General features: G+C 48.2%; 1 pseudogene; it reads left to right on the top strand.

Moving 5' to 3' along the window:
• The first annotated feature begins 264 nt into the window (after window positions 1–264).
• On the top strand, window positions 265–13159 carry LOC115349211 (annotated as a pseudogene).
• Window positions 13160–13782: the final 623 nt, after the last annotated feature.

The following is a 13782-nucleotide window of genomic DNA, read 5'->3' as shown; positions in this document are numbered from 1 at the left end:
AGTGTAATTGAAGTTAGCCACCCCCTCGACACCTACTAAATTACTTTCTTGTACTAGGACATCTTACCCCACCTCCAAGCTCACGGGCAGGTCAGAACAAGTGATGCTATTTCAACTAGTCTGAAGTCATGTTCACGGGATTGAGTGAGAGGTGGGGAGTCTGAATGATGAGCTATTGAGCTGGAATCCTGATTTAGGAGTCCTGAGTTTTATGACTTGCTGCTATCTGCTCGCTGAATCCTGGAGCATCTGCTTTCTTTGCCCACCACCTTGACCAGGATGGGACTGTCAGAGGGGTTCTGGCACCATGAATACTGGCTGCCACCTGGAGCTACCTGGGAAGACATGAAGAAGTCTGCAGACATACAGTACCCACAGCCTCAGGATCTCTTGCTCTGCATCCCTGGTGCCCTGCTCCTGACCATCGTCCGATGCATCTTTGAAAGGTGAGTGCAGCAAATCTGGTTTCTCCTGTGCTGGTTGCCACCAATGTCTTGCAGGGTTGCTCCAGACTAATCCTTACCTGCTTCCTGACCGCTACAAAGTGGGCAGGGAATTGTCCCCAAGAGTAGTGAATCTCTGCTTTTTGTGGCATATGGTATTTGTGTGGCAGCTCTTTGCTCTGCCCTCCCTCTCTCCTGTGCCTGTAGCAAAACCTGTACCAGCAGCGTGAAAAGACAAGCCCGTCACTCAGTCACACCTCAACTGTGGGTGGAGGGTCCCCTCTGGAGAAAGTCCAAGTGGGAACTTGCAACACAGATAAGGGATTTGCTGGGTACGTCAGTGTTGGGAGCGCCCAGCTGAGCCAGGGCTCAGCCTGATCCTAGAGGATGCTCCCAAAGGTGCGATGTGAGCCCCCACTCTCAGCACAGAGGCAGAAGGAGGGGATGACCATGGCTCCTGGAGCTCATTGTGGGACCGCTTTGCTCATACCGCTCCTCCTTGCCCAGCTTTGCCCTGCTCTCTCCTCCCAGCACGAAATCCCCAGTTCAGTCAGGGATACTCCAATGCCCTAGCTGTGGGCATTCACCTGGCTGAGGGAAATGGTACTCCCCAGGGGAGCCTGGGGGCCGACTGGCATCTCCCCAGGACCCCCGGCTGGAAACGAGGCAGGTATGCAAGGCTCAGCACAGGAGATGGATTTAGGCTGAGCTTTGCGGCCCTTTTCCAGGAACTCAGAGACTGACACGTGGGGAGGTACAGACCAACCCTCACCAACCCAGGAAACTGGGGAGCTGATGAGTTAAAGTGGGGCAGTGTGCTAGTGTGGGCAAACCTGCCGAGATGCTTCCCTGCCAGGCAGAGCAGGATTTTGGGCAGGGGGGGCATGAAGCAACAAGGCTGTGCTCAGGAAACCCGCCCTCAGCTGGGACATAGGCCTCCTCTGGTGGCCTAGAGAGCTGGGGGAGCACTGGCCCATGTCCCTGCACAGCTGGCTCGTGCCTCCTGTGCGCAGCCATGTGAGAAGCTGTGGCCAGACACGTGCTGTAGGAAGAGCCAGAATTAATTCCAGGGTCATCGGGTCTTCTCTGAAAGATGTTGCGCTTGCTTGGCTTCCTAGAAACAATGAGATTTTAGAAACCGGTGCCTCCCACCAGAGCCTTGCTGGGGTTTCCTGCAGGAATCAGCATATCGCCATGTGCTCTGTCCTTGTCTCCTGCTGCAGCCAGCGGTTGGGTACCCTTGGCACAGAGCACATGCGACACACAGACACTTGCAGACTGGTTTCATGACGCGGTCTGGACAGCTTGGGAACGTTGTAAAGGGGACCAGCATGCACCCCAACACAGAGGAATGCAAGGCATCTCGGAGCCTCGGCAGAAGAATTAATTATTGCTTACTTTGTAGCTGTTATTGTTGTCTCCGCTGCACCTTTGCTTTGGTGCTGTTGTGCCTCTCCAGAAAGAGCATTGACCTGAGAGAGGCACTGGGCCTCGTGTGTACCCCTGGAGCAGTACTGGTTCCCTTGGGCTGTGCATGTGTAGCTGGGGTAGTGCTGGACCCCTTGGGCTGGGTGTGTGAGCACCCGGGGCAGTGCTGGACCCCTGGTGCAGTGCATCCATGCACAGGATACAGCACTGGTAGGATCTTGCTGTTGGCTGACCCTGGCTCGCAGCACGGGCACACACATCCTCTCCTGGCTGAACTCTCTTTCCTCTTGCAGAACCATAGCTCTGCCCTTGGGCAGGAGGTTGGGTGTGAGTGACAAGCTGAGGCCCAAAGTTCAGCCCAATGCCATGCTGGAAGGCTTCTACATTCTGCTGGGCAGGACCCCAAAGGAGGTGAGTGTCCCAGTGTCCGGAGAGCTCAGACAAGCGACACCTTCTCTCCGGGTACCCCAGTCCAACCAAACCAGCCTCACAGGCAAGGCAGTTGCTGCTAACCGCCTTTCTGTGGAAGAAGATATGTAAGCAGATATTTAAGCATCTTCCAATGTGTTCAACAGCTGCAATTCCAGCACCCCCTGACCTGCTGCGTATTGAATACAGCAGGCAGTACAAGAACTGCTGGCTCTGGTAAGGAGGCAGCCATTATCCCCTTTGTCTATGGATAAGGTTCATTATTTTTAGCAGAACTACAAGTCCTTCAGAATCATAGAATCATCTAAGTTGGAGGAGACTCTGAAAGTCATTGAGTCCAACCATAAACCTAACACTGCCAAGTCCACCACTAAACCACATCCCTAAGCTCCACGTCTACATGTCTTTTAAATACCTCCAGGGATGGTGACTCCACCGCTTCCCTGGGCAGCCTGTTCCAATGCTTGATAAACCTTTCAGCGAAGAAATTTTTCCTAATGTCCAGTCTAAACCTCCTCTGGCACAACTTGAGGCCATTTCCTCTCATCCTGTCACTAGTTACTTGACAGAAGAGACCAGTACCACCACCTCACTACAACCTCCTTTCAGGTAGTTGTAGAGAGCGATAAGGTCTCCCCTCAGCCTCCTCTTCTCTAGACTGAACAGCCCCGGCTCCCTCAGCCGCTCCTCATAAGACTTGTGCTCCAGGCCCCTCACCAGCTCGGTTGCCCTTCTCTGGACACGCTCCAGCACCTCAATGTCTTTCCCATAGCGAGGGGCCCAAAACTGAACACAGCACTCGAGGTGCGGCCTCACCAGTGCCCAGTACAGGGGGACGATCACCTCCCTGCTCCTGCTGGCCACACTATTTCTGATACGGGCCAGGATGCCGTTGGCCTTCTTGGCCACCTGGGCACACTGCTGGCTCATATCCAGCCGGCTGCCAACCAGCACCCCCAGGTCCTTTTCTGCTGGGCAGCTTCCCAGGCACTCTTTCCCCAAGCCTGTAGCGCTGCGTGGGGTTGTGATGCACATGCAGGACCCAGCACTGAGCCTTGTACAACCTCATACAATCGACCTCAGCCCATCGATCCAGCCTGTCCAGATCCCTCTGTAGAGCCTTCTTACCCTCAAGCAGATCAAGACTTCCACCCTACTTGGTGTTGTCTCCAAACTGACTGAGGGTGCACTCAATCCCCTGATCCAGATCATTGACAAAAATATTAAACAGAACCAGTCCCAACACTGAGCCCTGGGGAGCACCACTTGTGACTGGCTGCCAACTGGATTTAACTCCATTCACCACAATTCTTTGGGCCTGGATTATGACTCACACTGATGCATGGTTTTTAAAAATAATTTTTTACTTAAATTTGTATGAAGTTTGGGCAGATTAATTTAAAAATGCTCATGAGCTCATCTTTACATTCATTTTAATCACAGTTTATAAATCTTAAGGCTAGGTAGTTTTATTTGGAATTCATGCATAAAATAGAGCATGTTGGAAATGATGCTTTTTAGCCTGTGAATGTGCAGTCACTCAAACAGCTGGATGGTTTTTTTGACCATTACTGAGTGAACTATGTGCTTGTTTCTTTATCACCTTCTTTTATCTTCAAGTTTGCTATCTGTAGCTGATAATTATCAGTCAAAATTGCATCAGAGGTGGAAAAAAAATGTATTTAGACTCTTATAGCAAAGACATTGAATCCCGTTGTGTACAGCTGGCCAAATTTAACCAGGGAGAGCCTGTGCTTATTTCTGAATCTGCACTTAGATACAGCTGAATGGGAGTTTTAAAATGGCCAAAATTATTTGGGAGTTCAGAGTTCACAAACGCAAATAGCACTGATATGATTTTTTTCCAGAGAAAGGTGTTCTTTGGCAAAACATGGCCCCACAGCGGCAGCCTGCAGGAGGAGAGCTCTTCCACCCACGTGGGGACAGACAGCCTTAGGAAGGCTAAGTCCTGCTTCCCTGCTGTTTTTTCTGGGGGGACCTGATTTCACTGGCCAAGCAAAGTGACCTGCTGGTCAAAAAGGTGAAGACCTGGTTCTGGCACCGGTGGGCCCAGAAGCGGCCCAGGCTGCTGAAGAAGTTCTGTGAGGCCAGGTAGGTGGGCCAGCAGAGGCTTTTGGTGATGGAGACCTCAGACAAGGTCTGCACACTATCGCCATCCCCTGCCCTGTCCTTAGCCCCAAACACTCCCAGAGGAGCCCGCTGCCAGCTGTGGCTGTGAAAGGAGGCTTTGTACCAGGAGGCTGGGTCCCACCACTGCACGCCCTGGTGACAGAGCCACCATGCAGTACTGCCAGCTTCATCCTTCCTTCCTTTCCACTTTAAAAAAAGTTAAAGTTGCCTCAAAAGGGTCCACTGACCTTGATGGAGATTAGGTTTAAATCTCAGATGCTGGAGGGATTTTTGAGCGCCAATGCCATTTGCAAAATGCGTCAAACTTCTTTTCAAGATTATCGTGATACAAAATTAAATTTTTAAATATTCTCAGCATGGATTGTCGGGCATAAAATAAATCCATGGAGTACAGTTAGTAGGCAGTGCAAGCCATGAACAGAGGGAGATAAAAACTGAAAAACACCAGAAAGCACTGAAATCTTCATAGCATTCCTTTTCCTCAAGATATTTGCTCTCTGATATGAAAACTCCCTGCATATCTCAGTAATACATGGAGTCAGAATGGAGAGAGGAGTCACCGAGTGTCTCAAGCCAAAGAATCAGGTTATCTCTGGTTCTCAGCTTGAGGTTTAATGCTGCATGTACACAAAGGTCCCCATCAGGTATGAGATCTAGTCTCCCTCCCCCCATGAAAAATAAATTATTCAGTGCTCCACACTGCAGCATTTCTGAGGAAACTAATAAAACCCCTGGTATTTCTGTGCCATCACTGGGAAAAAATTAGGTGCCTTCCACAGGCTGTAGTATATAAGCATTTGCTTAGGTGATCTACAAACACCTACGTAACAAAAGGAGATAGAGGCGTCTTGGTAGCCATGCTGCATCCTGTTTAATGCTGATGGAGTACACCAGGAATCTGGGCATAGTGTGGACCACGGCAGAGCCTGGGTAGGCTGTGGATACCCTGTTTGTTGCCTTAACAGCACATGCATGCATGTGCAAACAGAGCTGAGGTTCTGCAAATCCCCGTCCAAACAAGCACAGGTTCTCCTGTGGGCTTTGCAGCATCCTGGGGACAGCCTGGGGAGCTATTCCAACTCTAGAGGAAGTCTTAATTCCTTGTTTTTTCTGTTTTAGCTAGAGATTTACATTCTATTTCACCTCATTCTTCCCTGGGATGGCTCTCCTGTGTGACGTAAGTACATGAGCAGGGTGATGCTGTGGAGCGACACCTTTCAAGGGTTCCTCATTCGTGGCAAATGAGGCTGATGGTGCTGGGCCATTTCAAAGAGCCCATCCAAAGATCATGTGTGGCCATGACTATGGGTCCAAAGCCAAAGAAGGACAAATTCAGAGGCATGGAGCAGAACCATCCCCAATCCTCATTCAGCAGAACAGTCCCCCTTTCCCTGGGGGGACGTGGCTAGGTGGCAGTGATGTTATCATGGTTTTCTCCTTGTCTTAGATCGTTATGTAAGTGATTCCCCTCTAATACCCACACACAGCCCTTGCATCTCAGCCAAGAGCAGACCCTGTCCTGACTGTGACTGCTGCCCACTGTGTATCGAGACCCTCTGTGTGAAATCCTGTGCATTCACTAACGATAAATGCATTTTGCCAACCACTTTTTCCAAAGCTCAAAGGCAGATTGGATCTAGCGTGGGCACACTGACTTCTTGAAGTACTTCTTCATGTGGTCATTACATGTCATTAAAAGGCTATGGGTTCTTCCTGCTGCCTTCTCTCTGCACAGAAGCCCGGGTTTTGGGACCACACCGTGTGCTGGCTGAGATTTCCACAACAGGTGAGCAGTAAGTACATGGAATCACAGAATAACTCATATTGGAAGGGGGACCAGGAGGTCTCTTGTCCAACCTCCTGTGAGATCAGGTCAGGTTACCCAGGGCTTTCTCCAATCTAGTTTTGAAAACCTTCAACGATGGAGACAGCACAACCTCTCTGGACAACCTATTCCACTGTTTGACTGCCCTCATGATGAAAAAGTTTCTCCTTACATCCACCTCTCTTGTTTCAACTTATGCCTGCTGTCTCTCATCCTCGCACCATGGCAAACAGCTTGACTCTGTCTTCTTGACAAGCTCCTCATAGGTGCTCCATATGACAGCGGACAGAGAGTCTCCGCCCTGAACAGGCACCTCTCCTCAATGAGTTTCTCTGTAACCCAAGCCTGGCTGGAAGCAGCTCCATGTGTGTGGCCACAAAAGGGACCAGGTGATCAGGACATCCCTCAATCTCTCAGACCAGGCATGGAGATGAGATGTCCAACCCCCTGCAGAGGGGACACCCCAGCTCCTCTGCAGACTGGCCAAGGCTGGTCCTGGCTTTGGACCAGGCTTGACAGTGCATCAGCAAACAGTTCAGTCACAGGGAACGTGAAACTTTAGGCATGACCAAGCCCTGTTGTCCCAAACACGGGTTGAATGAAGGGGCTTTGCCCAGGAAGACCTTTCCCCTCTCCCATTCCCCAGGCTAGGTAGAGGTGTTGCGCTGCCTCTCGCTTGTCTTGCAGCCTCTCCTGCCTGCATTGGGCTGGTTCTACCTGCTGGAGCCTCTCCTTCTACTGCTCACCGGTGGCCACCCTGCCCTTTGACAAAAGAGGAAGGTGAGTGACAGCAGCGCGACCGCAATCCGCTGGCTTCGTCGGCGCCCGCCGTGAGGCTCTCCCCTCCTGCTGTTAGCTCCCCAGGGGTGCAAAGGACAAGGCGTGCATGCTGCTGTGAAGACCCCTGAGAACACGAGCTCCCTGCAGCTCTTGTATCCCACCATTGCACCTTATGCTGGGTCCCACTCATGTGCGGTGTGGTCTTCCTGCCTGCTAGGCTGGGGAAGTGCTGGGGGTTGACGTGGGGTCCCCACGCCTGGCCAAGGGACAGCCGCCGGGGGGGACACGGCATCATGGCCCTTCCCAGCTCTGGTCTCAGGTGCTGCCTGAACTGGAGGGCTGTGTCCTCCTGATGGGAGGGAGCTGGGTGGTTGTGATGAGGGTCCTGTAGATGCACATGTGGCTTTTGCAGTACGGGATGAGGTGACCTCCTGGGCCCCGTGGATCCAGCATCCACTGTTGCCCTCGCCTCATTCTGCAGTGGAGACTGCACAGAGCTGTGCGCTTCAACCTCAGCTTCATTTGATTGTTTAATTTGATGATCACATCTCTCTTCAGAGAATTCATGCTTTTCCCCAGAGATGAACTCTGCCCAGCTCTTGCAAAGCATGTCCCAGGTCCCAGAGGACCTGCAGAAACTGTATTAAAATTACCAACACTGCAATAGTCTTTGTAGACAGGTCTGTTATTGGACACCTGCAATGCTTCCCAGAAGAAGCAGGAACCCACTGCCTGGCAGTGAGCCTCCCTGGGCGAGGGCCAGAGTTGCCACAGAGCACTCAGGAGTCATCCTCTCACACCCCAAAGCATTGCCTTTTTTGCACATACAGATTTGTCCATGCAGGCATGAACCACCCAGCAAGGTCCTCTCTTTGCATAAAGCATGTGAGAAGGCATGTTCCCCCCTCTCCTGCTGTATCTCCAGCCCATCTCCATTGGTCCCTCTCCATGGGCAGTATAGGGAGGTTGAAGAGCTGCCTCTGTTATGGCTAGTGGATAGGACCTGCCGCAGGCCAAGGGCAATCTACTGTCATTACAAAAAGCTCTTCTATATGCAGTGGAGGGATCTGGGAAGAAAATATGGGGTGTTACGAAATGAACTTTGTAAGGGCAGATTGAATCATGGAAAATTTATAAAACCTCTTTTCTAGCATGTTTGCACCTCTGTGTACCTCACTGGTATTTATCCAGGTTTCCATAAACTGGGCACAAAGATATTCATTCTTCTTGGGATTGTGCAGGACCTCAGAGAGCTGTAGCACGGTGGGGAGTACAGATGCGCCAGGCCAAGGTAAGACTGACACGCAATCCCTCTTCTCATGCCAGGACTTTAAAGAACAGATCATCTACCACATTGCCACCATCACTCTGATCTTTCTCTCCTACTGTGCCAATCTTACACGGTTTGGGACGATAGTCATGCTGGTCATGATGCCTCCGATATTATATTTTAGAGGTGCGTTACCCTCACCCAGAAATGCAGATCTGTGCTTGTGTCTGTGGGTAGCACTGGGAACTGTGTGCCTTACTACACGAAGTATGTGGATGCGGTGGTCCACGCAAGTGGGCCACACCTGTACTAGAGTGCCTGCATTTAGGAAGTATCAGATTTACTCCTCCTGGGGAAAAGTAATCTAGTGCATGGGGACTGGCACACAGCCCCACAAGCCTGGTAACCCTTGTAGGGTATGCGAAATCCTTCAGCCCCCTCGAAGGAGAACACAGGACATATGGCAATTTGTCTCTCTACAGCTTGCCAAGATACTCCATTACATGAAATGGAAGTGGGTCTGTGTCTTTAGTGGTTTTCATCATCTCCTGGCTTGCCATTTTCCCGTTAATGTGAGTTACATTTTAATGTTCTCTGAACATGGGTGTTACGCACTATTTGAGCTTCTGGAGAGATGACCCTCCATGCTGAGGAGAGGAAAGGCAGGGAAAAGGACGCTACAGGTAGGCTCAAAGATTAATCCAACTGGAACTGAGGAACCCAAGGAAAAAAACCCCAGGGTTTTAACTATATTAATTAATTAACTGTATTAATTAATCTAGAGTCACAGCCTCTGCCCCTCTATACCCACACACTCACTGCTTCTCCCACCTGGAGCTCTCTCATGCTGTGATGACATGCTTACATGCAGCCACAGCAGCTGACTTCTCATGAGCTATTGTGGCACTGGAAGTGTTTTAGGACTGTCTTTCTCCATCCTCTTAATGCCATCCCCACCACAGTCTGAGGGTAATCCTTCTTCTCCTCTACTCCTGCTCAAGACCTGGTGTGACTCTTCCAGTGTGTAAAAAGTGGCCTCCTGTTGCAAACACTGGGTCCTACAAGAGAATGCAGGTGCAAACTGTACTGGTTAGAATTTCCCAAGATTTTCTTAGCAGACTAAGAAAGGCCTGCTTATAACTCTATTAAGATAAAATTAATATAGAAAGAATGGCATAGTAATTTAAGGTGACCCACCATCTATTTGAAATAAAACAAGAAAATCATGAGTACAAGATAAGGATTCAGGAGGTAGGATACTCAGCGTTCTGGGAGAGTATCAGCAATGATACCTCCAGAAGCCATGCAGAGGCACCAGTCTTGGAGAAGGGCTTTTGCCTCCACACACCTAACCACACTCCCAGCCCTTTAACTATGCTGAAATTGTTCCCTTTTTTTTACCACTGCCAAGTCGCCTGGAAAAGCTGATCCTAGTTAACTTCCCAGAATGTCATTCCACAACACTTGCATTATAGTCTAAGGTTTCTGTTTTCTTTCAAAACCAAACATTTCGTTTATTAAACCCAGAAGAATTTTTTAAATCTGACATGTTACACACACATAGGGACAAGTCTGCATTGCTGTCCTCTGTTCCTGCCCTGGCTCCCTAGCAGCACTAAAGATGCTGAGTTTTGAATTTTGGTCCTGCTGCCTTTTAGTTTGGATGCCTGTGAGGCTGACTTTGCATAGCAAAAGTGGTGAAATGGCTCCCTTAGAGAGAAAAGCAATAAAAGCTTGAGGCAACTTTCCTGAGAAAGAAACTAGAATAACCATGACTTCAGTTGTCTCCACAGCGAAAAGTCAAGCCCCAGCATCTCAACCTGCTGTATCATAACATAAGGACAAAGAAGATAACAGATGTCCCAGGTCAGACCAGGCGTCCATGTAGATCAGCACCTGTCTGCATCAGCAGCAAGAAGCAGATGTCTAGGAAGGCAAGAGCAGAGCAAATACACACTATATCCCACAGTGTTTCCTAGCTTCCAATATGTCTTAGATTTCATGTCTTAGATAACTTGCGGAGGAGGACACATACTAGCGTTCATCATTTCTCTCCTGTGCTGAACTGCTCTCTGTTCTGTCTGCTCTCCATTTCCAAACCAGTGCTTTCCTCCTTTCTGTCCCTGTAACTGATAAGAGATTTCTGTGACTTCTGCCAAAAATAATGACCTGCCCAACTGCTTATCTGTACTGTCAACTCTCCCCTAACTTCAGTTAAAAAATTCATTTATAATCTTATTTAAGTGCCAGTGGCCAGGTCCCCTTATGGTTTAATTTTTGTCCATTGCTTCTCTCCAGACTTATTTTAGGAGAAATGCTGTTAGTTCCTGCTTCTTCTGGGAAGCATTGCAGGTTGCCAATAACCAATCTGTCTGCAAAGACTATTGCATTGTTGGTGATTTTAATACAGAGTTTCTGCAGGTCCTCTGGGACCTGGGACATTCTTTGCGAGAGCTGGGCAGAGTGTGAAGCCTGATGGTGCAGTCCTAGCACAGCTCAGCTCTGCGCTGGGGACACAGGAGCCAAGTAGTTGCCCAGAAAGACACTTGATCCTTGTAAGTCTGAAGATGCTTGGCCTCTTGTGTCTGCTGATTTGTCTCTCCCTCTCTCTTTCCCACAGCACATGCTATTGCTTTGTGACAAAATTTCAGTTTTTCCTCATAAGCTGTCTGATAAATGCTTTCCTGATGGTCCTGCAGTTGTTACACATCTTCTGGTCCTATCTAATCATCCAGGTGATCTTCGGTGTCATCCTCCATGGTGTGGTACGAAAAATCTTTGGGTCCTCTGTGCCACCACTACTCGAGAGACCATGAGCTCCCTGGCGACTCCTGCATGGCTGCAGGGAAGGGGTTGGAGAAATAGGACTGCCCAACAAACAGCCTGAGCTCTTCTGAAGTCACGCATTGGGAGTTGTGTGGATACCTTTGCTCACAGATCAGAGCAGCAGCTCACTTCTAGTTTGCAGCTGTGTCCTAGTGACATGGGACTATCCACGGTCCTTTCTCCTCACTTCCTAACAGCTTCTCAGTATGCAGTTTGGGAGAATAGGAACCTGTTGGTATGTCCAAAGTGGAGTAAGGAAGGAGCAATCAGGTAAGCCTGGTAGATAGCACGCTGTGTATTTGCACCTCTGAGTTTTGGGTGCATTCCAAAGGCTTTTGATGCATGCCAGAGTTTGTATAGGGATCACTGGAAGAAACCTTGTCATGAGAGATGCCAGTTCCCTGGCTTGCCTTGCTAACTTAAGCAGATGGCATCTTGGTAGCCTCTGAGCAGATTTGTGAAGGCTTTGGGGATCTGTGGCCAGAAAAAAACCCACAACAGTGTTGGTGTTATGTCTTCAGCTTACCTTGAACTACCCCTTCACTGAAGCTAAATTAAAAGAAAAAACAGGTTTTCTGGAGGAAATGATGGAGCAGACTCTCATCAAGCGTGTAGATGATTGAAAATGAGGAGATCAGTCAATATGCTCACTGGACAAATACGTGCTGACTTTCAGAGCTTCGACAGTAATAAACTGCTCAGGAAAACAGGCAGAATAACTATATAATAGAATAAATACGAACTAATTTTCAGAAGGTTACATTACAAGAACATTATTAGGGTGACAAAAAAAGGCATTCAAAAGTTAGGTGAAACTGTAACAAAGTCAACCTCTGGCAGTTCACATCAACCTCCCAATAATGCAGGGCCAATTTCAACACTGGCTTTAAGGACATGATCACACCTGTTATTTTATTTTAGCCGTCAGGTTCACACACCAGTGCTGTGCAAGAAAACAGGACTAGTCCCCTCTAATATATACCACGATATAGGTTTTACAGCTCATTTAAATTGTGTGTCTTTCCTACAGAAAATAAAAGATGCCAGAAGTCACACCGAGGAAAGTGACAGGAGTGAAGCAGAGGATCTGGCAAATAACAAAGAGTAATGCAGGTCTTGCTGCAAAACACCAAGAGCTGGGCAGACTCTTAAAAGCAGGGAGGCTGAATGGGACCCTGGGGGGAGAGGCCAGACAGGCTCACAGATGGCTTCACAGTGGTCTGCCTGAGGCATCATCCAATGTCTAGATGCAAATAATTTCATTATAGTGTTTACAGGCAGTTAAGTCACTTCAGGAGATGTTTTCTTCACTTCTCCCGTTTGGACCATTCTTTTACTACTACTCTATGATTTATCCAGGAAAAAAAAAGGCCTACCAGCCAAAGTCTCACTGTAAACAGGAGAAGAGGGGTTGAACAAGCTGCTGAAGTTATGACACCTAACTGTGGTTATCTCAAAACCTTCCCAAAGGTTCATGAGATCATAAGTTACAACTGCTGAAGATTTAACTGACTTGCAATTTCAGAAGATACTGGCAGTCGTTGCCAGCCATCTCATGAAAGGACTTGAATGTGAAAGACACTAGCTTAAGTAAGTGGCAAATAAGTTTTCAGTTGTATAGTATAAAATGGTCGGGCTTTGGGGAAGGATAAACCATTTCTACAAGTAAGTCCTGGCCAACTGATACAGGCTGTGTTTGCTGTATGAATTATACGAAATAGCTCCTGTGTCTAAAAGATTTTGCTAACTGAATGTCTACTCTGGGAGAAGGCTCCTAAAATTGAAAGCAACTGACATGCTTCCAAATGCACACTTTTCCACCAGAAATTATAATTTAGTCTAAATGGAAACTTCCCATAGGGATATATTCATTTTGTTGAGGTTTCATTTTCAAAATCAGAAAATAAGAGTGTTACAATACTAACATTTTAATGGGATAGTTTAGGGGTTGGGTGACTTCTCACCTTGTAATATATTGTATCTGATGTCATTTTCAGAATTTGTAGTAGAACATAAAATTTAAAGTTGATGTAAAAATGGATTACACCTAAACCAAAGAGTCTGTTTCACCTAGATTTTGCATGATACTGAAGTTCTTTAGAATATCAGGTCTTATGTCAGTAGGAAAATCTTCTTAGAAACTTGCTGGCGGTCTGACATCACTGCCAACTCAAAAGCTCAGGAAATGCAGAGGAGAGACAAATCTACATATATTTATGTCTGTAAACAATACACAGAAACCTGAAAACACTGTCTTTAAAACACCTTTTCTACTCAGGCTTTGAGTATGCTTCCAAGGGATCTGACACATTTTACACAAATATTAGGGGAAACTTTCTGAAAAATGCAAAGAGGTGGAGAACGAAGGATGGTGCAACTCCATGGTCCATCTCCCACATCTGACCTATGCAAGGCAAAATATAAAAAAAGGCAGGAAAGACGTGCGAGAGAAAGGCAGAAGGAACTGAGCCAGCATTCCCTTGAAGGACTTTGACATTCAGATCTGCAGGAAGCAATGCTGAAAGGCAGCCAGCAACCTACCTCTGTGGGACGCCAGCCTTGAGAAGGATGCCTGTTGCCTAGCCCTGACTAGCTGTACTTTGCTGGGAGTGCAAGACCCTTCATTAGGA

Source organism: Aquila chrysaetos, chromosome 12 (genome assembly GCF_900496995.4).
Source record: "Aquila chrysaetos chrysaetos chromosome 12, bAquChr1.4, whole genome shotgun sequence".
Lineage (NCBI taxonomy): Eukaryota > Metazoa > Chordata > Aves > Accipitriformes > Accipitridae > Aquila > Aquila chrysaetos.
The sequence above is the reverse complement of the archived record's forward strand: the minus strand, read 5'-3'. Positions and strand labels throughout refer to the sequence as shown.